This window comes from Calidris pugnax, unplaced genomic scaffold (assembly GCF_001431845.1).
Source record: "Calidris pugnax isolate Ruff unplaced genomic scaffold, ASM143184v1 scaffold38, whole genome shotgun sequence".
Classification (NCBI taxonomy): domain Eukaryota; kingdom Metazoa; phylum Chordata; class Aves; order Charadriiformes; family Scolopacidae; genus Calidris; species Calidris pugnax.
The window spans coordinates 10,306,232-10,328,307 of NW_015090995.1; the positions used below are offsets into that span (position 1 = coordinate 10,306,232).

At 39.3% G+C, this 22,076-nt stretch overlaps 1 protein-coding gene across 3 annotated transcripts in view; it reads right to left on the reverse strand.

Moving 5' to 3' along the window:
* The window catches only part of TENM1 (teneurin transmembrane protein 1), a 344,428-nt gene extending 323,715 nt beyond the window's left edge, over window positions 1–20,713 (reverse strand). For 2 of the 3 annotated variants that reach the window (XM_014955291.1, XM_014955289.1), the window contains exons 1-2: window positions 20,651–20,713; window positions 15,000–15,136 (exon numbers count right to left, since the gene is read on the reverse strand). The gene's annotated coding sequence lies outside the window, so the exon portion shown is untranslated. Of the gene's footprint in view, window positions 1–14,999; window positions 15,137–19,690; window positions 19,790–20,650 lie in introns of those variants that run through there. The other variant, XM_014955290.1, reaches the window with a different exon arrangement.
* Between the last annotated feature and the right edge of the window lie 1,363 nt (window positions 20,714–22,076).

The window sequence follows — 22,076 nt, forward strand, 5'->3', positions numbered from 1 at the left end:
TGGCTGCACACACGCAGCATAATGACTTCCCAGAACATTCAGGACAAAGCAAACCAGCTGAAGCCTGACAATGCAGATGCACAATCTGGTATTTTCTGAGTAAGTAATTGTAAGAAATGCCACAGTCGAAGGGCATCCTGCCCTGTCCCACAGTCCAGCAAGAACAAAGGCAACCCTAACCGATCTGGCACATCATCTGCTCGGCAGCTGTGTATTCCTGTTCTGCAGCTCTGCAGCCAGGAGCACACACATTCCAAAAGCATTTCTAGTTTCTCTCTTCAACCTACTACACTAAATTTAGGGAGCTGTAGCACTGAGTAAACAATCAGAAAAAGGGATAAAGCTTCTGTATAGCTGCAAGGCTTCAGACAGTGATTTGATCCCCCTTCCTATGAAAATTGGTATTATCTTTAATCTAGAATAAAGCCATTCTCTGAGGAATGGAACTAAGCTATGTCTTGTTCGGAAATGAGGTGTAACAACACAAAATGTCAAATTTTATAAAGTTTTCCATTAAAACCTAAACCTTTACCAGATAGCTGCTGGTTACTCCTCAGCACTGCAGAGAAGATCCAGCATATCAGCCATAACAGTGGATAAGACACATTCTTCAGGACATCACCTTTATTTCTTTTGTCTTTACAGAAAACAAATTTTTGAAAATTGGTTAACCTGTATTTAGCTCTTCTACTTCTAGACCTGAACCTACAAACAGACAAGCAAATGTCATGCTTAGCACAGTGCACATCCTTTATCCTCAGAATAAGAAATAAGTACCTACTTATTTCAATAGGACACTGGAAAAAAGTTCACATACGCAAAATGTTTTCAAACAAACAAATGTATGTATGTATACATATGCATATATATATACACATACATACACATGTAAAAACTAGATTATTATCAAAGTACTGCAAAGAACTCATGCTTTAAACTTCTTCCCCGTGATTCCCTTCAATATGAAGGAAAAAAAAACATAGGATGGTTAGAGTTGGAAGGGACCTTGAAGATCATCTAGTTCCAATCTCCCTGCCACAGGACATGGACCTGTTGGAGCGGGTCCAGAGGAGGCGACAGAAATGATCAGAGGGCTGGAGCACCTCTCCTGTGAAGACAGGCTGAGAGAGTTGGGGTTGTTCAGCCTGGAGAAGAGAAGGCTTTGGGGAGGCCTTATTGCAGCCTTTCAGTACTTAAAAGGGGCTACAGGAAAGACGGGGACAAACTTTTTAGCAGGGGCTGTTGTGATAGAAAAAGGGGTAATGGCTTTAGACTGAAGAGGGTAAATTTAGACAAAATAAGGAAGAAATTTTTTACAATGAGGGTGGTGGAACAGGCTGCCCAGAGAGATGGTAGATGCCCGATCCCTAGAAACATTAAAGGGCTCTGAGCAACCTGGTTTAGTTGAAGATGTCCCTGCTTATTTCAGGGGGGTTGGACTAGTTGACCTTTAGAGGTCTCTTCCACCCCCACCTATTCTATGATTCCAAGTAGTAAGCAAAAATCTTAGCAGCCATACATCTTACATATGTGCATAAAGAAAAGAGGAATCACTGCATGAATCCTAATACTTCGATTCATGAAACACTGCATAAAACTCCTCTTAATTTTTACATTGTACACGAAAAAAAAGTGCTGAGAGAAAAAGAAAGGCTCACTCCAAAGTTAATCTTGCCTTTAACTGAATTTATGAAACAAAAAAGGAAACAAACAGCAAGGGTGAAAAAAGTACCAGTAATCTCCTTGTAGAAAAAGGGTATTATTACTCACACAAAACAGAAAGGAATATGAGCTGAGAGATGCTTATAAGCAAACAAGCAGAAGGCTAATGAGAACATGGGCCATTGTCACTTGCATAATGCAATATTAAAAGCTGATAAAGACTGAGGACACCTTTTACAGTTCTGTGGGAGGGTTTTGGCTAATTAGGAGTCAGCTCATGTCTCCCCCAAAGTCTGCCAGAAAACAGAACCAAATATTTACTTCTTTAGATTCAAAAAGAGAATGCAAATTACATTTATCATTGTTGGGTGGGACATCTATTTTAAAGTGGAATACTATGACAACTGAAAATAAAGTCTTTATCCATTTCCACATGCTGAAAAATCATGTCAGCTGTTATGTTGTTATAAAAGCAATTTATCAATCATTTCACTGCAATAGTGTGCTCAATTCAGTACTAATACCAGTTTTATTACTGATGTTAAGTATATCAAAGTACACACAATTTCACTTTATGATCACTAATTTTCACTACTTAATAGCAGTATATTCAGTGCCTATGGATACGCTGTTTGAGTACTAAAATACAAACTTCTTTACATATGAGAAAAAACAAGAAAAAAGTTTTACAGACCTCCCTGGTCTTTCACTGGGAAACCTTTCTGTTAATAGGAAAGTTAGCCTATGACTAAAAAGAAATTTTATTTGAAGCCTTTATTATATTTGAAGCCTTTCCTGTACTTCTCTAAAATTCTTAAACAAGGTATTTAAAAACAGTTTCTTTTTAAGGCCCATAGGTGCCCAATTCCCATTAACCTCTTGGTGCCTTAGCCCCTCCATGAGTAACTTGCACATAATAACATGACTGGCATCCAATTCAAATTCTGAGCACTCCAACAACCCATTAGCATTTATAAAGAGCATTGAGTTTATCAAAGAAAAGTTGCCACAGATGGAAATAGAAAATATTACTGTTAATAAATCTACATACCTCTCTAACAAGTAGCAACAAAAAAGGAACCCCATCTACAAGATTTGGAAATACTAACAGCAGTGCCAGAAGAGACAAATCACAAATAATGGAGTATTTCTTGCAATCAGTGGACAGAGGTAACTGGGCAAATCACAGAACTGCAAACCCCAGAAATGCACAAAACAAAGGAATCAGCAATTCGTCCTTTTAAAATAAACTATGTAAATAATTTCATAAACAGTCAAAATAAGTTGGGAAACAGCAGCAAATTCTGTTGACGAGGGCACAGGTACGCTCACCAGCGCTTCCTGCTGGATACTTCCTCTAATGAAGAAGCAGATAATCAGTAACATAAGCTTAAATTTTGGCACAGAAAGTAGGTGCTGAAGAAAAATACCAGCAGTTGTGTCAGTGGCCCTCAAATCACAAAGCAGAAGTTCTCTTGCATATTTCTAAAGATAGTTAATTTAATGCTTTTTTTTGCTTTTCATTTTACACACATATGAGAACTGTGAGTTGCAATTTGTTGCACATCGCATAATAAGGTCTGCAGAAATTAATGGGTATTTTGTATACCTTCTAGATGAGTGACCACTCTGTGGCTGAAGGCTACAAATATTTATATTTTGCTCTTACCAAAACCTGAAAAACATATTGACATTCTTATACATAAGAATAAAAGGTTGAAAGCCCATTGCCTCAAGAGCAATGCAGATAAGACTTACCTTTAAAATTCTTTCAGAAAGGGGGCTTTAAATCCCAGTCAGTCACCTTATCATTACAAATTAGGGTTTCAGTTCAATTACCAAATAGTCAGAACCACTCATTGCTAAGTTCCTTTCATTCATTCTACAAACGGTTTATAACCTTTTACTATAGAAAAATTTTTAATCTTTTTATCCTTTAAAATTATGTTGTTTATATGACTGCAAAGGAGAAATGAACTGATTTTAATTTCTTTTTCAGTGACATAAATTCCAGGGAAGTCTACACTATCCAAAATTCAAATTGACAATTGTCATCTTGAATACCACTCATTAAAAAGCTCTCATCTCTAGAAGAATTATATTATTTAGGTAATGATATCTATCCTTAGATTTATCATTTAAATAAATGCTCATTTATCCAAATATATGTATTTGCACTCTATAAATACATGTTTGTTCAGATCAGAGGTATATTATCAACAGGACTTTTATACTAAACTGAGCCCTCCTGGGTCTGCCACCATCTCTAACCTCAACTGAAAAGTATCTGAGTCAAAACAACACTTCTTGTTTATGAATTCCTGTCCCTGCTGTTAGCTAAGTGCAGTCCAGAAGCACTACACTGAACTAGATCACCTATTTTTTTTTAAACTATTACAGAAAATCTTACATCTGGCCCTGATATTTTCCCCTTACTCATGTAAAACTGAAACTGTCTGCCTGTAGCAAAGAACTTCATCTAATAGTTCAAAGAACTTCAGGAAATGTCAGGAGAAAGAATTAAAAGGGATATCTTTAGTCTTCTATTCATAACTAAAAATATGCAGAACTGGATGCCTATTTAGCAATGCAAATCTATGGTTCTAAAAATAATTCCCTCTCCACCCACAATCTCCTTGAAAAGGTTGACAAGTTGCCCCAAGAGCTTACAACTTCTACATAGTATTACGTTTCTTTTGCTCTGTTTATAAACAAAGATTCCACATAATAGAAAAAATCATGGACTGAGTATAGCTTTAAGTAAGCTTTACTGCTCTGAAAACCTTCTAGGTTTTCAAAAAACCCAAGCAGTTGTCTATATATGAACGTGCAACAGGTACTTGATGATACTTTACAATCCATCAACCTCAGAATCCATTCCTGTTCTGTTAGAAAAATCTGCCCAATGACTATTTAGACCTATTTTACTCTGCCAATGATAGCTGTCCACTTAAGAGGGCTTCAGGATCTTCCCAAACAGCACTGGTGGGCATGCGAGGAGGGGGAAGAACTGCAGAGGCACCCAATAGGGAAAACAGTCCTGCACGCCAGAGGGAGGGCAATGCACCTTCGCAGGTGAGTGGAACGTCTCTCACTGACTTCTAAAAACAAGCAGCAGAGGCAGGTAAAACAATGGTGTTTTATTTCCCCCATTAACTATGTTTACTAGAAGGGTAGAAGTGAATTTGGATATAATCTCGGAATGCTCAGAACTTTGACACAATAAATTGCACTTCAGGGAGCATCATCTACAAATTCCCCAAAACAGATGAGTTATTTCAGCAAGCAGGAAACAACAAATCTTCGTTTCTACTAATTCTGTTATAATCGTCCCTTAGGCCTATACAGCTCATGTACTGTCCAATTTTAGCTGCATGCTTCCCTAGAAACATAATCTTTCTGAAACAGTGTCCTTTTCTGCCCTTCCTTTTTAACGTACAAATCTCATCCAGCGTTAAGGTAAACATTTAGAAGGGCTGAAATAGTAAATGCTTTAAACAGTCATAGCTTTTAATAAGTACTATTTAACAGAGAGCTCAATTTTAATCTCTATGGTAAGAGATAGTTCTGTTTTCTCATCAGTAATGAAACACGCGTTTTTACTCAAATGTAACAGGATGTTCAGCTCCCAGGATAATGACCAGGAGAAGAAGATCTTCTGCTTTATTCTGTAGACACCATACTTTGGTTTTTGTCCCTAGGAGCTGAAACCATGACAGAAGAGTTTTGTTAACAGTTTAAGAAAATAATCTTTTAAAAGTTTCCATACTATACAATTATATCCTAAAGCAATTTTGATACAACTTTCCTGTGGTCATAATCAACTTCATGGTTCATATAGTAGTCTTCTCATCTAGCCTTACAGTCTTGTAATCCCACACCCCTTCTATGCTAGAACACTAAATCAGCTTTGGAGGGGAATTCTGCATAAACGCAAACAAATAACTTCTGTTAATAGGCACAATACTACTTAAGTCTTCTAGTGCCTGTAGACAGCAGGCATCAAGGACACAATTTTGACCCCCAGGCAAGGCATCAGAGAAAAATCAAGAGAACAACTTTGAGGTTTATTTCTTAATTACAACGAGCTGTCTGCAAATTCAGGGCATGACAGCCTTGAATTGATCTCACCCATCCCCAGTGTAGGAAATGAGTATTTAAGTTGTTTCTGGGTATCGGTTTATATTAGATAAACAGATTTACTGGAGTGTGGCTCTATTTGACAAATCCCTCATTTCCACTTCTAATTTATTTCAAACTTTGTCACTTATAACATTCCTATTAATACATTTTTTTTCTGAGGACTACCATCATTTAGTCATGAACTTATGTTCCAAGTAATAATGCAGAAAGCTGGTAACAGATTTGCACTCCTCCTCCAGCCCCCTCATGCTCTTCATACGAAGACTTGCAGAGTAGGTCATAGCGCATTTAAAACAAACACAAACTCTGCACACACCAAACCATAGTTTCCCCTCAGAAATCACAGCAATCTCAGTGGTCATGGTTAGGATAGATAAGGTGTCCAGCGTACCTTCATAGTTTTCACTCTATCAGGATGCAACAAAGACCTGTGAAATCTTAAGCCTTATTCTACAGAAGACAACCTCAAGCACAGAGCACACAGGTGAGCCACCAGTGCCCTTTCTTTTCAGCCCAAGGAGATTGCTTTCCTTTCTGGTGGAAAACTGGAAATACTTTCCTTTCTACTTGTCAGATCTGACTTTATTAAGAGGTTTTTACAAAATACTTACACACACATGTACACCTACACTAACGAACTTCAAGTGAACAAAATAACCCTCCACTTTCCCTTTTGTCCTCAAGTTTCCTAGCATTTCTTGCAACTTTTTTTTTTTTTTTTTTTTAAACTACAAGAATTAGCAACATGTAAACACAAGTGGAAAATCCAAGACAAAGTGAAACCACCTACAAAAGAGAACAAAGACAAGCACAACTTCAGGCTGGAGCAATGCGCAGTTGATTTATCAATGGATATCACAATTCAATGCCAGAAAAGCTGTCAAGTTTAGGTTTTTGCTGACCCTGTTGCCATGAACCTTCCCATGAGGTTTCACATAAACAGAACATATACAAAAAGTTAATTATAGAGGACCACGCTGTAATCTAACACAAGCTCAGAGCTAGTGGAAGAACTTGTACATGTCACTACAAATATTTAAACAAGAAGTTCAGTGTTTGATTACATCAGTCAAGGCAAATTTGGAATTGCTCAGATCTGCCAAAAGCACTTTTCTACCAAGTGACATCAGGTTGCAGGCAGCACGTATCTGCCTGCTGCAGCCTTCCTGAAACACCACAGCAACCTCCCCCCTTGCCTTTTCTACTGCTCCACTCACGCACCTACATTCTCCTTTTCCTTCTGCACCCTTTTCATATCACCTTGAGTGTATCCAGTTTTGCACAGGCTTGCAAACGCAGCCGGTTTCCCCACATCTTCCCAAAATGATGCACAACCTGAAGTCTTGAACCCTCAGCTTTTCTGTGGTATCAGACTGTTACATTAAAAGAAACAGGTAGTGGTCTCCACGGACAAACAGTAACGCTCTTCTGAGAGCATTTTCCCTTTGATTGCGTTCCATGATTTTCACATTTTCACTCCTTCAATCTCACCTGTTATTTCCCTTGATTTTTTAAACTAGCTTACAAAACTCTTAGGAGAAAGGGACACAGTAGGTTTTTCATACTTCACTATAACTTGCAATAGAGGAGTATGACTTGGTTGAGATTTTTTCTTTTGAGGATATAGCCAGTTTTGGTTAACTTTTAGAGGTAGATAGTATCTCCTAAGCATTCACCCTTGATTTTAAACTCTCCCAGAAATGTATTGTCTTTTTTTAACACGTAGAATAGTACAGACATAGAATACAACTTAAAAACAAAAAACTAGATAGCTTAATAATTCAGTTTTATTTGGAAAGAAAGTCAACTACTAAGGGTACCCTAGTACCATAACCATGCCCTTTTGTACAAAAGATTGGGCTCTCAATAGCTTTATTTAGGAGTACAAGCCAGATCCTTAATATTATTTTAATGCAATATTTTTAACTGATATGGTGCTTATGCTTGCAGAATGATTTGATGTATTTACATTGCATTTGTGATTTAATCTACAGCTCTACCCTTATCCCTTAGGTGTGCAGTAATCCCCGCTGTTAAAAAGGCAAAGCAAAACAAAAAAGCTGAACGCACACTATTTAAGCAATCTATTTCAAACAGATGTCAGAGACATATTTTATTATTTCTAAATCGGGCAATTGATCAGCAAGATGATGAGCAAAGAAAAAGATCTGCTAACCTAAAATGTGTGACTCTTATTTACGCTGTATTTCCAATCAATAAGGTAAAAACATTACTAAAATACGAAGAGTTATGGTTTTGATTTACTGCTGCTTCTCATGTTCTGAGGTCCACCTTCACACCATACTAGAATTGTCTACACTTCGTAACACTATTACTTTTTCACTCTAACAGATTAATGCCACATTAGTTACATAGAAATGGTTCAAAATTTTTAAGCTCCAATAAAGGTGCTAGACATCTCTGGCTGACAGACACAGCTGTATTCTTGGTCATTATCCTCACATATTAGCTCATCCTGTAAATAAATTGCACATTGGCAGCAATTGTTATGGTGAAATAAAAGTTTGCAAACAGTTGCTCACAGCTTTTGTTTCTTTGTTTTTTAAGAACAGGTCCATGCTAGAAAGAGGTGATGTCTTTTACTTTTCTACAAACAGAAGCACATGTGAGAAGGAGCAGGCAATACATATTTCTCTTGTATAATTCCTGTATTTGACCTTGAGCAATTTCTTTTAAACATGAGAACTTAACTTGTCTCCATCTGATAACAATAGAGACAGTATATTTAGCTTCCAACTTGCTGTTTACTGAAATGCCAGCAGTTACTCATTAAGAACAGGACTGGAATGATTAACACTTCAAGAGCCCTATCTGTATTGGCTTGATGATTTATGGCATGCTAGTAATAAGTAATGATAAAATACAATACAATCTTGCGTCTGTGAAAAATTCTGGACACTGAAAACTTAGGACAAATTTTTAAATCAGCAACATAGACATCTACATTGTAGTATTCATCTTCTGAGTATTATGATATAAAAAAATGACTTTTAAATTAAATTTCTCAGACCTTGATTACCTTTATTAATTTGTGCATGTGGTCTAAGTTTAGTGTAACAGCATGTGCATACATATATATACACAAGACGACAACCAGTACCACTCAATCTCCATATATCTGGCATTTCTGGGTACAGTTAGAAGTCTGAAAGCACAAAGGGTTGCATGGCTAATATGTAATGGGACTCCAGAAGTTGCTCCAATCAAAACCCAATCAATCAAACTCAAGAAATCCACTGTGTAAATAAGGTATTCTCTGTTCTGAATATGGAACTAAGTCTTCTACATCTCAGTTCTCCAAAATAAATCCTATCCTCATTCCCAGCTGATGACTCTAACCATCATGTTAATTTCTGAGCTTCCTTTGGTTCAACAGAAAATGGAAACAAGCTCAGTTCACTATAGAAGCTTCAAGATCAAGCCACAGAACAAACAAAGCTTTAGTACTATCATAAGTGAAATGCTTCTGGCAGCATGGATGGAAAATAATTTCCTCTTTTTCAGTTTAACTGGAGCTTTTACAGAGAAACTTTGCAAATACCAGTTACATGCTGATACCTCATACTGGAGCAGCTCTCCTACGAAGACAGGCTGAGAGAGTTGGGGTTGTTCAGCCTGGGGAAGAGAAAGCTCTAGGCAGACCTTCTAGCAGCCTTCCAATACCAGAAGAGGCCTACAGGAGAGATGGGGAGGGACTCTTTATCAGGGAGTAAAGCGATAGGACGATAGGTAATGCTTTTAAAAGGAAAAAGGGGAGACTTCTATTAGCTATTTGGAAGAAATTCTTTACTGTGAGGGTGGTGAGACACTGGAACAGGTTGCCCAGAGAAGCTGTGGATGCCCCATCCCTGGAGGGGTTCAAGGCCAGGCTGGATGGGGCTTTGAGCAACCTGGTCTAGTGGGAGGTGTCCCTTCCCAGGGCAGGGGGGTTGGAACTAGATGATCTTCAAGGTCCCTTCCAACCCAAACCATTCTATGATACTGTGATACACAATCAGAACCCAGCTAGACTGGCAATAACAGCACTCAACTAATGTGCCCATTCTGTGGAAAAGTGCAGGTACATTCAAACATCCTTGGCTCAAGAAAATAAACAAAAGGAGTATCAAAACTTACTTCATGTAAGTAAATAAGGACTACTCAGCAACAGGAAGGTGAGAAATGTCTCATCTCCTTGCACACCACAATATTCTTCACAGTGTCATCTGTTTTTATTTTCCCCTTAGGGATTTTTTATGGAGATTAATTTTTATGCCTTGTTTCATTAATATTCAAGAAAGTGCTTTAGAGTTTCTGTTCAAATGTTACATCAACAGTTAAGTTACAAACTTCATTTTTGGATGCACTTTCCCCAACATTTTAGGACTCATTTCAGCTTTTAACACACCTTGAAATTACTCTCAACGTAGAAGTTACAAATAAAGGAGTTAGCATTTTCATCCTCTGGATGGTATTTTTTCCTGACATTCAATTAACCCTGTATCACTGATATTAATATTTCAATTTCCACTAAAGTTACATTTCTGGTGCTTTTTCTGTTGTTCAAACAGGTTTTTAAATTTATTAAAGGTACATTAAGGTAAAATCAATGCATTTAATATAGTGAATTAACTGAACAGGTAACACCTACAAGCTATTCAGAAAGCAGAGAAGCATCTAAATTACATCTCCTGTCAAGTATAAATGCCTGTGACATTGCTGTGTTACATGATGCTAACTGCAGCTATAATTTATGTACAAAGATTTCCACATTATATTATACCAAATGTTAAGACGGGTGAGGGCTTGCAAGCAAATACCTTTAAACAAACAGAAAACACTTAAAACATCAACAAATAAAAAAGATAGAGCTTTTCTAAAGTTAGATGGCAATGGCAGACATTAGTTTCATCCACATGAGCTGATTTTTAAGCCTACCAGTAAAGATTTTTTTTTTTTAAAGAATTAATATTTATGTAGTTTCAACTATAGACAAAGATGAACAAGGATGGAAATCTGTTCATTTAAGCATACTTGCCTCATCAGAAAATGCAATAGGAGATTCTCAAGAATGGGCTCATCCAAAGTGCCAAGATAAAAATATAACCAATATCTCCTTTTTACTTAAGCAGCATCAAAATCTTCCTTTCCTTTCAGTGGAAGTACCATTTAACATGATTTCCCTCTTATTTCATTCCTGTAGACCAACTTACACTTTGCACATTTATGTCTCTTTCTTAGCTAATTGCTTGAGTCATGAAAAGCAGAACTATAGTAAGATGCAACATGGTGGGTATTCATTTTGAGGAAGACAGACACCACTGACAATTCCATCATCGTTACTGAAACACGCTACAACTGTACTAGGGAATAATTCCATGTGTCTGTAAAAACTCAGTCAAATATTACTGGGCTGTACCCTTGGCCAAGAAATGATAAAAAGTTAGTAAGTTGTGGGGGAGAGGGGATCTAACTCATCTTAATAAGCTTTGAATACGCCACTTACCAGTGGCAGCAAGATGCTCAATCTTTCAGAATAAGTATCTACCTAGTAAAATGAAGACAAAGCTCTTGGTAAGCATCACAGAAACTGTGAAGATGTAAAAGCTCTCAACAGCATAGCGCTGGTCTGGCAGAGTTATCAGAAAGGTTAATATGGTGGTAGCTGGTTGATCAGCCTGTCACCACAGAGTCCTAGATGTGCACACCACCTAGCCTGAAGCTGGAATCACAGCTTTTTGTTTCTAGAGAAATCTCTGTTTAGTCACGTCAATTTCAAACTAGCACCATATTCACATAAACATAGCACTGGCAATGAATGGCAGCCTGGATGCTATAATTTTTCCATGTCAATACACCGTAAGACTAAATAAACCTCTATAAGGGAACAATAGCATAACTTTAATACACGGTCACCTAGGAATTCGTGTAACCTTACATAATAAAAATCAAATAAATTTTTTTCTAAACATGATATTTTATTTCTGAATCAAAGCCGTCACAAATCTTAGCTTCAACTTCATTTCCCCAAGCACAGTAAACATTCTAATTTGTGAAAAAAACCCTTTTTTTAAAAAAATTTATTCATTAGAGAGGACTGTAGTCAAACTCTGAAATCAACAATAGTGGATTAAATTCCCCATACTATTTTTACATCATTATATTAACTGAAAACTTCTGCATGGGTTAAGAGAGAACCTCCTTAGGAGGGGAACACAAAAATATTAGAAAATTTAAGTTTGTACACTGGATTTATAATTTAACTTTAAAGGCGAGCAAAGCAAAGGTGGAAAAACAAATGCTGCATCTCCTTATCTTAACCCACATAAAAGATGCAAAAGTATTACAGTGCTTCATGCATTTACCACTTTAAAACAGTAAAGAAGCTGAACAGAACTGTGACTACTATATGTAAAATTGCTTGCACCAATCTTTGCTAAACTAGTCTGACTTATCCTATTTTCACAAATTTCAAAGGCAGAAAATCCTGTAACTCAAATCAGTGGGATCAGGACCAGGCCTTTAGAGAAAAAGCAAAACTATATTAAAATATATTTGGTCTCATGAAAACAAACTGTTTTCAATTTTTCATTCTTTCAAGGGCAATACTTCAAAATAAAAATGTAGACTTAAAAAGAAACAAAACTCACTCTCGACAATTCAGTTGCACAGCAAAAATAAATGGTATCACACACAGAAGCACTGGCTTTTTCTTTTTTCCCTTTTTTTTTTTTTACTATAATGATCAGCAATTTCACAGTAATAACTAAGTCATTTAAAAATATTTTTAGGATTATAATATATCCAATTCCTAAGTCTTCTGTGATTGGCTTTAGTTAGTTAGGTCCTGAGAAGCTTAGAAATGTTTACTTGAGGATGACTCTTGTGATGCTGACTTAGAAGCCATAGCTTGATACAGTTCCATTAGATTACCACACATGGGTTACCACACATTAGATGTGGTAACAGCTTGTGTACATACATATAAAGGCAGTAAATACATTTTGTACTAAGAATAAAACACACATATTCATTTTAAAGCTGCATTGTGTGCTATCGCAAAATAGGGTAGGGAGTCTGATCCGGGCATCTTTTAGCTGAATAGTTTCATCACTAAATAATACTGTTTGGCATTGATAAAATAAAAAATGTGTAAATTTTGACCTAATTTGACAATTTTCTTCATTCTTTGTTCATGTCAAAACAATGTTTCTTCTTTAGAAACAGATTAAGGGAAATATTAAAAAAAAATGCTTTATAATTTTTTGGTTTACATCACTTAATCTAGTGTTTCTCAGCCACAATTTCTTCTTAATTTGCTCATGAAATGAACTTTACATTATTCCTGGTTTTGATCCCAATTCTAAGACAAAGAGACGGCATTGGACACAGGATGTGAAATCCACCTGTCTCTCTCTCCATAAGGTCTTTAAAGGTGGACCATATTGGATTCTACAGACAAAACATCAATAACAAAGTATACAAAACAAAACCAAACAAACAAAGAAAAGACGAGAGGAAATAAGGCAGCTTTCCCTAGTTTCACCATATAGAGTGAACAGTTATTTTTCTCTGACCTGAAGCTAAGTGCATAAGATGAGCCTTACTTGATTTCTAGCACTTATTTTTATGAAAAAAAAAAACACAACCAACCAAAAAAACCCAAAAAAACCACCCAACCAAACAAAACTCCATAAATCCAAAAAACCCTGAAGCTTCCATGTTTACCATTGGGAAAAAAAAAAGCAAATTGCCAAGCAAAAAACCCAACATAACTCAGTTGCTAATAGCACTGACCATGTTGATTTATTATCTAAACAAAGTCTCAAAATAGCCGTACAGCAATTTATGGTAATCTCTCATGTACAGGTTTGCATTTGGGAATGGTAACATCAACATATAGAATAATTTCTCATTGTCTGTAGCCGCTACTCTAGAAAGCTTACTATGAATTGCTTAGAGCAGTTCAATACAGCTCCTATATGCTTTGTGATCTCAAAATTCAATTTTTTAACTCGTAAACAACTACAAAAATATTATTAAATGAATATGAGCAACATTAAAATGCAATTTCTTCTTACTATTGACTACTTATCAACTGATAACCTAGTCTGTTGAAATTAAAACAATTGCTATATTTTATGGTGATTGCTAAAGCTGCCAAACTAAGTAAATTATTGTGCTTTATAAACTTACAAGTCTTTTAATCTAAGCAGCCAATTTAACCTAATATTTCTAAAGACAACATAGCTTTAAATAAAATGTGTTAATGAAACACTGAAAGGTTGAACAATTAAATTATAGTTGAATATATTCCTGTTATATCTTCCCTCCAGTATGTCAACCAAAAAAGTTGCTTACTACTAAAATTTACTCTTCTAAAGACATTTACTCTGTGGTGACTCTGATTTATTGAAACGTATGGAATTTTGGAAATCCACCATACAGCTAATGGGTTTACAAACCTCCAAATGTTATAATTACACTGTAATAGAGGTTAGCTCATGTTCTAGCAAACATGCATGAAAATGCATTGAGCAGGTAAGGAACGTCACCATTTGCAGACAACAAACTGGACAAGCGCAAGAGGCATCTTTTACGACAATGCACAGAATAAGTTTTGCAGGTAAGCTGTATCAAAGACAGTTCCAATATATTAGCCTAAAAACGTCAATGACCAAAATTCTATTTTGCACAAAAAACTAGGACATCTTTGCTGATAAAAGTCTACATGCTGTAAAAATCCATCTTGTTCCTTGGCTAGGCAAGATCCAAGTGCAAACTCTGACTAGGAGGTTTTTCTTTTGTTAACTACCTGCCTATGTTACAATGAGAAGAAGAAAGAAGAAACAATACCAGTCATTACACCTACAAACAGATCTCTGTCACTTAAAAACAATTAATAACACAAACTTAAACATCAAAAATATATTAAGACATGCATTTAAATGCTACATTACTAGTTGAGGGCATAGCGTGGGTTCTACATCAAAGAGAATGATCTGCACTTTATGGAGGTGAGAAAGAATTTGCTTGTAGCAGCCAAAGTGCTAATAAAAAGAACAGGGAAAGGGAAACAAAGACTGAAGTTTTCAAAACCATAGAGTTCTCAATTCAACACTAGTCTAATGTTAGAGAACCTAGTATGTTAAAAATGCAATAAGGGAGGAAAGAGCTGGTGGAGAAAGGCTTACCTCTGGGAGAGAGTGTAAGGGGAGGCTGGTGATGGGTAAGGTCAAGGTTGTGAAAAAGCAGCTGAAAGCAGAACTGCGTGGATTTCAATTCGCTGGACTTCACAAAACAGAAGGGCTCAACATGATGATACAGAGCTCTGCAGAAAAGCAGACAAAATTTAGGATGAATTAGGAGCTCTGAGGAAAGAGCTGGGGAAGAAACCGAGGAAAATGAAAAGAAATTGAAGTCAGTTCATAGGTGCATCTATCTATAACCTGGATGTGTAGAAGGTGAGGGGTATTTGGTTGTTCTGGTTTATGAAGCACATCAGGTGGTTATGAAAGAATGAGACTTGTAAGCATGGTTCTCAAATGTTGTGAGCAGGAAGGGCTAAGAACTGTGCAAAAGTGGGAGTAAGAGGAACATGAAAAGGAAAAACTGGTGAATGGGGCAGAGAATCAAGTCAGAAAAACACAGCAGTAGTTTGGTGCAAGAAATAATTTGGTGATAAAGGAGTACCAGATGTACCTGTCTATAGGAAAGCAGTAGGGCCTTCAAAGGTGGGGAAGGCTCTATGGTCAGTGGTACAGGTGTGGAAGACAGAATTTGAAAGTGAAAACTTGTATATGAGGAATAAAAGATATTGCTGTTGAGGATGGCTTATAGGGACAAGCAGGAAGGCTTTCAACCAGACCATCAGGAAGCCCACAACAAGCAATGCCTCTCCTGCATTAATTTATTTCCCAGTAACGTGTTCCTAGTCCAGTAGTCGGCTAGTGTCTCGTGTAAGAAATGAGCTCAGAAAAGAAATGGGCCACACAGCCAAATCAGAAAAATCATTTCACACATCAGACTAGCAGAAAAAGAAAGCATCTTCTGGAACAAAAACACGAGTTATGAGAAAAGTATTTACTTGCTTCCTTTTAAAAAAAGGTATCTGTGTTGTTTCAGATAAGCAACACAGGCTCCATGAATCCTTCTTACTCCACAAAAACAAAGTATGAAAGTCTCAATCCTCCAACCAGTATGTGAAAGCCCCATCATACTCCCTACTGTGCTGTTGGCTGCTACCCGCTTTTGGAACAACTTATCGATACGCTACTCAAAGCAAGGTCAAGGAAGTCACATTCATATAGGTTATCTAAGAATCTTTACCCCTAAATTACTCTGTTCTCACTAAGCTTCTGTAGTTAGTATTACCCAGCACAAAACTCTTTGGTAGATTAGATGAATATACCCACCACACATACAGCCACCAGTATTCCATTACTGACCACATAAGTCCCAAGGGACCTCTCTGTAGTAGGTGCTTCTTTAAAAGTTGCTTCGATATGAAGCACATTCCTTTGCAACTCCAACATCACGTAGCAGTCTATAGATGTTCATATGAACAAAATTATGCATAAACTAATTATCCCTTAGAGTAGAAAATGATACAAGAGCAACTGCATGAAAATGTCATCCAAAATAGCATTCCAAATCTATCTACAGTCCTGAAACAGTTACAGAAGGGACGACTTGCTTACAATCCTTCTCAGATCAAATTCCCAACGTTTCAATAACAGAAATATTAATTCTTTAAAATATGTCAATATGTTATTTAAGACTGAAGTCCACATAGATAGAGACGTAAAGGTAAGACACCCACACTGCACAGAAGCAGAACTTTATACCTAAAACCCCAAATGCCTTGCCAAAAAAAAAAAAATAATATTATGAACTCTTCGTGACCCTTAGCAAACATCTGTTTGCATTCAGGAAAACAAACAAACTAAAACACCAAAAATGCCAACAGCCAACACATTCAGGAAAACAAACAAACCAAAACACCAAAAATGCCAACAGCCTACAGGCAAACCAGAAAAATACATCTATAATTTGGAACAAGCAGTACTGTCTACTTAAAAGAGGCTCTGAACTGGAAGAGTGCAGTAATTGCTCATTAAGGCTACAGAAAATAAGCACTGCTGACTGAAGGCTTCCAAAGCAACAAGCCAGTGCTAAACCCAATTCAATACAGTAATTTTAATTTCGATATACTTACAGACAACACATTTAACCAAAAGCAATCCTTTTGCCTCCAATCTTACACTACTTGTTTTCTAAAACTCAGAAATAAGAATTCTGTACTAAAAAGTAGAAAAAAAAATACAATAATAGCCTCACACAGTAGCTTCAGCCAAGGCAATTGGTATCAAGTATATACGATTTCTGTTCTTTTAAATAGAGAAATTCAAATAAAACAGTTTACTGCAACAGAGTGAAAACAAAGCAGGAATACTTACTTTCACTAATAGACTGAATATATATTATACTGTAAAATATATAATATACAGTTACATATTAAATATATTTATATATTATACTGAAGCTCAAATTTGTAGTAAAGAAACAGAATTAAAAAACCAAAGTAGCTTAAGTATCAGCTTTCAGGGCATAATTATTCTGTTAAAACAATAAACACAGCAGGAAAGAAACTGACTTGTTTTCTAAATACAGGTTAGTCCACTGGATATTTTGTAAGTTTCTATAGAGTTGAGGGTTTTAGGTGTCCTCAGTATTTTATTGAAAGAAGTTTTAGAAAAAGACAGGTTCTCATTAGAAAAACCTACCTATACTTATGTTTCTAATGTATATATTTCTATAAGTCAAAAAAGATGGTCATAACGTATCCTGCTCTTAAGGCCTCTGAGACTCTGTTTAAGACAGAGAACACACCAAATCCACTGCGCACTTTCAGTTTTATTTGGTCCTAAATATATTGTCAAAGGATTGACAACACAGTAACACCTCAGGAGAATGTTATGTATTAGGAAGACGCAGCCAGTGCAATTGAACTCTCTTTGACTTGACGCTTTTTACAGTTATACAGTGTTGGACGTTAACTCAGTTGTGCTGAAACTGTGAAACGTAATCAACAGAGAAATCTAGATGCGCAAGTAGCAGATAAGAAATCAGATACTCCTGAATTTCAGACATAGCGCCACCACCAATTTAATATTTGGTCTCCAGAACATTTTAAACTCTAGTCCCACTATAGTCACTGTGAGATACTGCCAGCCATTGTGACTGAGGCAAAGAAAGGGCTCGCTGTTCTCCTAATCTGTAAAATGGAAACAAAAAACATTCCTGACCGAATGGAGAAGACTGTTTTTCCATAATCAAAGCCCTGAGATAATGATATATTAAGCAGCATTATTCTTCTTACGTTTTTCAGATTAAGACCATTTAAAAATTAAATTCATACCATTTAGACCTCATGAATCACATTGAGATAATGTCCTGCCTGCTCCAATTAACATCAATGCCAATTCTCAGAATTTCCTACCTCAATGAAAAGAAGAAAGTATACACTTACCTTTCCTAAGCCATTACTGCAGAGCAAAAATGTTGCTTATCTCCATACACACGTGACTACGGGCACATGTGTGAGCAACCATGTAATTTCTTCACTTTTAAAACCTATTATTTTAAATTGTGATGCCACAACAAATGAGTAATAATAGATTTCCTTTGCTACATCTATTCTCACACAACACTGCTTTTCTAGAACTCTGAACACATTTCAATTTCTTTTTTATACATAAGCCATCAATAGAATATGTTCACTCGCTTCCACATCTCACTAGTTGAGATGTTAAAAGTAGCAATTTGCATTCCCATATTCTTAAAAGTTGCTTTTAATAAGAATTTTCTATTTTTTGATTTATGTGTGTCATTTAAATATTTAAAATGTGGCAAATGGAAGGCACTTTTCTAAAGAGAAGATTTTTACTTAAGTATTTGAAATGTAGTTTTCTTGTTTCTTCTTAAAGATCAGATGTTCACAGAACAGAACCTATTGAGAATGTGTTATTCAGAAAACTTCTAATCATTCCTTGAAACAAAACTGTGATATAACAAAAAAAAGTCAACAACCACAGACTCCTAAATCCCCAAGCTGTTAAAAGATTTGTTCCTGAAACAAGCCAACACCCTCAAAATGCACAGCTGCATTTAAAATATATTAACAACTTCTGATGATTATATATTATCGATATATTCTGTCTATGGGGAAAACAGCAATTAGTTTATTATCAACCCTGTATTTCATCTGAGAAGTACTTTGAAATCAGCCCACAGCATTACAAGTCGTGCATAAAATGAGCTTTGAAAAGAAACTATGGACAGGAAAGAAGGAAAACTATTGGGCTGGGTCTCACCTTCTTATGGATATCTCTATCCCTACTACAGTGTATCTTGCTCTTTATGATTCACAAATTGTTCTCTATGCCACCAGGAATTCCATGCTTCAAATAGCAAATTGCTCCACATTACACTTCACAATTAACCGCCAAAACACTGGCACCAGGAGCCACGGGCTTTTGTTACTGCAAAAACACTTGGAGATCCAGTAGATGTTTGAGATGCTTGCCCCACCACACGGACAGCTGGTATTTATTTCCATAGTACAGTGTATCTGACTTGTTAATTATCACAGAAGCATCAGCACAATCAAGATGGGTATCTACAGCCTTTGGATATTACAAACACAATCAATGAAAGACTATCACTAAGATAGTTATTATACAGTCTGAGAAGGTAGTGTATATTTAGCCAAAGACGGAAGGGGCGGCGGGAGAAGTTCTTGCCTTCCATTTGGGAATCAGAACATGCAAACCCCACATCTACTAAGGTAAACACGTTGACGTGGAACACAGTAAGATCATACCGTTAATACTCAAGAAGCAGTGACCTCTCCGCGCACCACAATCATATCAATAGCCAGGCTAAGCAGTCATCAGCCCAGCCTAAAGCACCGGTCACGAGCTGCAGCTGTGAGGTATTTAGGGAAAAAACAGTTGAAAGCAGCAGAGCAGCGTAACGACGGCATAACACGCCTTGCCCGAAACTAGATGAACAGACCCCACAGACAGCAGGAGCAAAATATCCTAAATGTGCCTTTAGCAGATTATGCCCGAGAATCGGACAGAAGCGCGGCAGCCCCCTCCGCCCGCGGGGAGCGAGCGCGGAGCCGCTGCCCCGACCGAGCACCTCACCCCTGCGCGCACCGGGGATGCGGCTCCGCACTTCAGCGGCCCCGGCGCTCCCGCAACGCAGAGCGCGGAGCCGGAGCCCGGCGCCCCGCCTTTCCCCCTCCGCCGCACCCCGCGGAGAGCCGCGCACACCACCCACCGCCTCCGGGCGCGGCGAGCGGCTGCCTCCCGGGGCAACAGCATCCCCCGGCCGGGCGGGCAGAGCCCCGCGCCGCCCCGACCCACCCCGTCCGCTCGCCGCAACCGCGGGCGAAGGAGACCCCCTATAGGCGTGAGGCGAGCGGACGCCTCAGCCCTGTGCGCGGCTACCTACGCGGCATCACTGCTGGGCGACGGCAGCGGGCTCCCGCAGCGGCACAGCCAGCCCGCCCGGTGCCCGCACACCGCGTCTGCCCGCACCCTCCGCCCGCAGGGCTCCCCCGCCTCACCGCACACCGGCAGCCGCACGTCCACACCCAGCGGCATCCACAAAAAAAACCCAAAACACCCACCTCTGAGAGCGCCCGGTGGCTCCCACTCCGGCGGGGCAGGGCACCCCGGGCAGTGCCGGGCTCCCCCCTCGCTGCCACCGCCCCCCGCGAAAGGCGAAGTTCGAGGCGCCCGCGGCGCCGCTCCCGTCACCCCGGCAAACTTACCGAGCGCGGCCACCGGCTGAACTTTCAGCAGCGCCCTGGCTCAGCCCCGCCGACGGCTTCTCCCATCGCCTCTAGGTGCGGTGCCCGCGCCCCGCTCCCCGGCGGCTGCGGCGCCGGTCGGTATAAATCCACATCGCCGCTGCCGGCGCCTGCCGGTTCCCCCGCAGCCCGCCCCGGCCCCTCCGCCCCGCTGAAGGGGACGGCTCCGGCTCCTGCCACCGCCGCTCGACCCGCAGCTCGCAGCGGCGGCGCGTCAGGCGGTGAGCAGCCCAGGCGCGAAGGGAAGCGGCGCCGGGCTCGGCGTAGCGCCGCTGCTGCCGGTGCCGCTCCTCTCCGGCGGGTGTAGTGTCAGCGGTGCCGCTCGTTCTCAGGGTGGGTTTTTTTTTTTTTTTTTTTCTTTTTTTTTTTTTTTTTTTATGAGCATGCCCGGGAGATCTGCGCAGGCGCGTTACCGGCCGCCGCGCCTCAAGTCGCCTCGCACCGGCCGCCGCCGCGGGCTGTGAGGGGAGAGGCTGAGGGGGACGCGGAGCCGGGGCGAGGCGGGCAGGGAAGACCCCCGGGCCCACCGGAGGGAGCGGAGAGAGGGTGGCGGAGACTGCGTTGTGGGCCGGGGGGGTTTCGGCAGAGAAGTAGCCGGGGCGGTGAGGCGGCTGCCCCCGCCGGAGGGAGAGGAGCTGCCCCGGCCCCGCGGGGACGGGCCCTCGGCGCCTTCTCCGGGCGCGGGGCAGGGGAAGCCCACCGGCCCTCCTCTGCGCTTGGAAATCACGCAAAATGCCTCCCTCTGAGTCATTTACCTTGCCGAGGAAGTAAGACTGGCAGTGGAATCAAGGCTTAGGAGACAGCTGTTGATTTATAGGTCGTACTTCAACCACTCTCCTTATTAACGTGGAGATCTCCCATGGCCGCCTCCGTTAACAGGCCCGGGTTTTGGTGAAGGGGAACTTCATCTTCTGGTGACGATCTCTATAATTTCATCATTTACACGCTGTGTATCCTCAAGAGGACATACAAAGGCGTGAGGGTGATTACAACCTGCTTTTTCGTGAGGGCTAAATCTGCATCTGCAGTTATTTGTAAAGATCATACTGTGCTAAAGAAACCCAGGGCGTGGAAGAGGTGCAAATCAGTCTGTCTCCATCCTCCTTTCAGTTTATGTGCATACTGCAAACGTATATCTATATCTATCCCTTCCTTAAAATTACTGTGGTTATTTACATTATTTTGCCTGTGCATTCACCAATAAGAACACACTGGAGAAAAAAAAATATGTGTAATTCACAATTCCTGTTCTTTCTTTGTGAGTGTCTGCATAGACCACCAAGAATTTCTCTTTTTACTCTGTACAATTCCCCAGGACGTGTTTCATTTGGACAGTTATGTACACAGCATAAACTAAGTATTTGGGAAAAAGCACATCTTGAAGAAA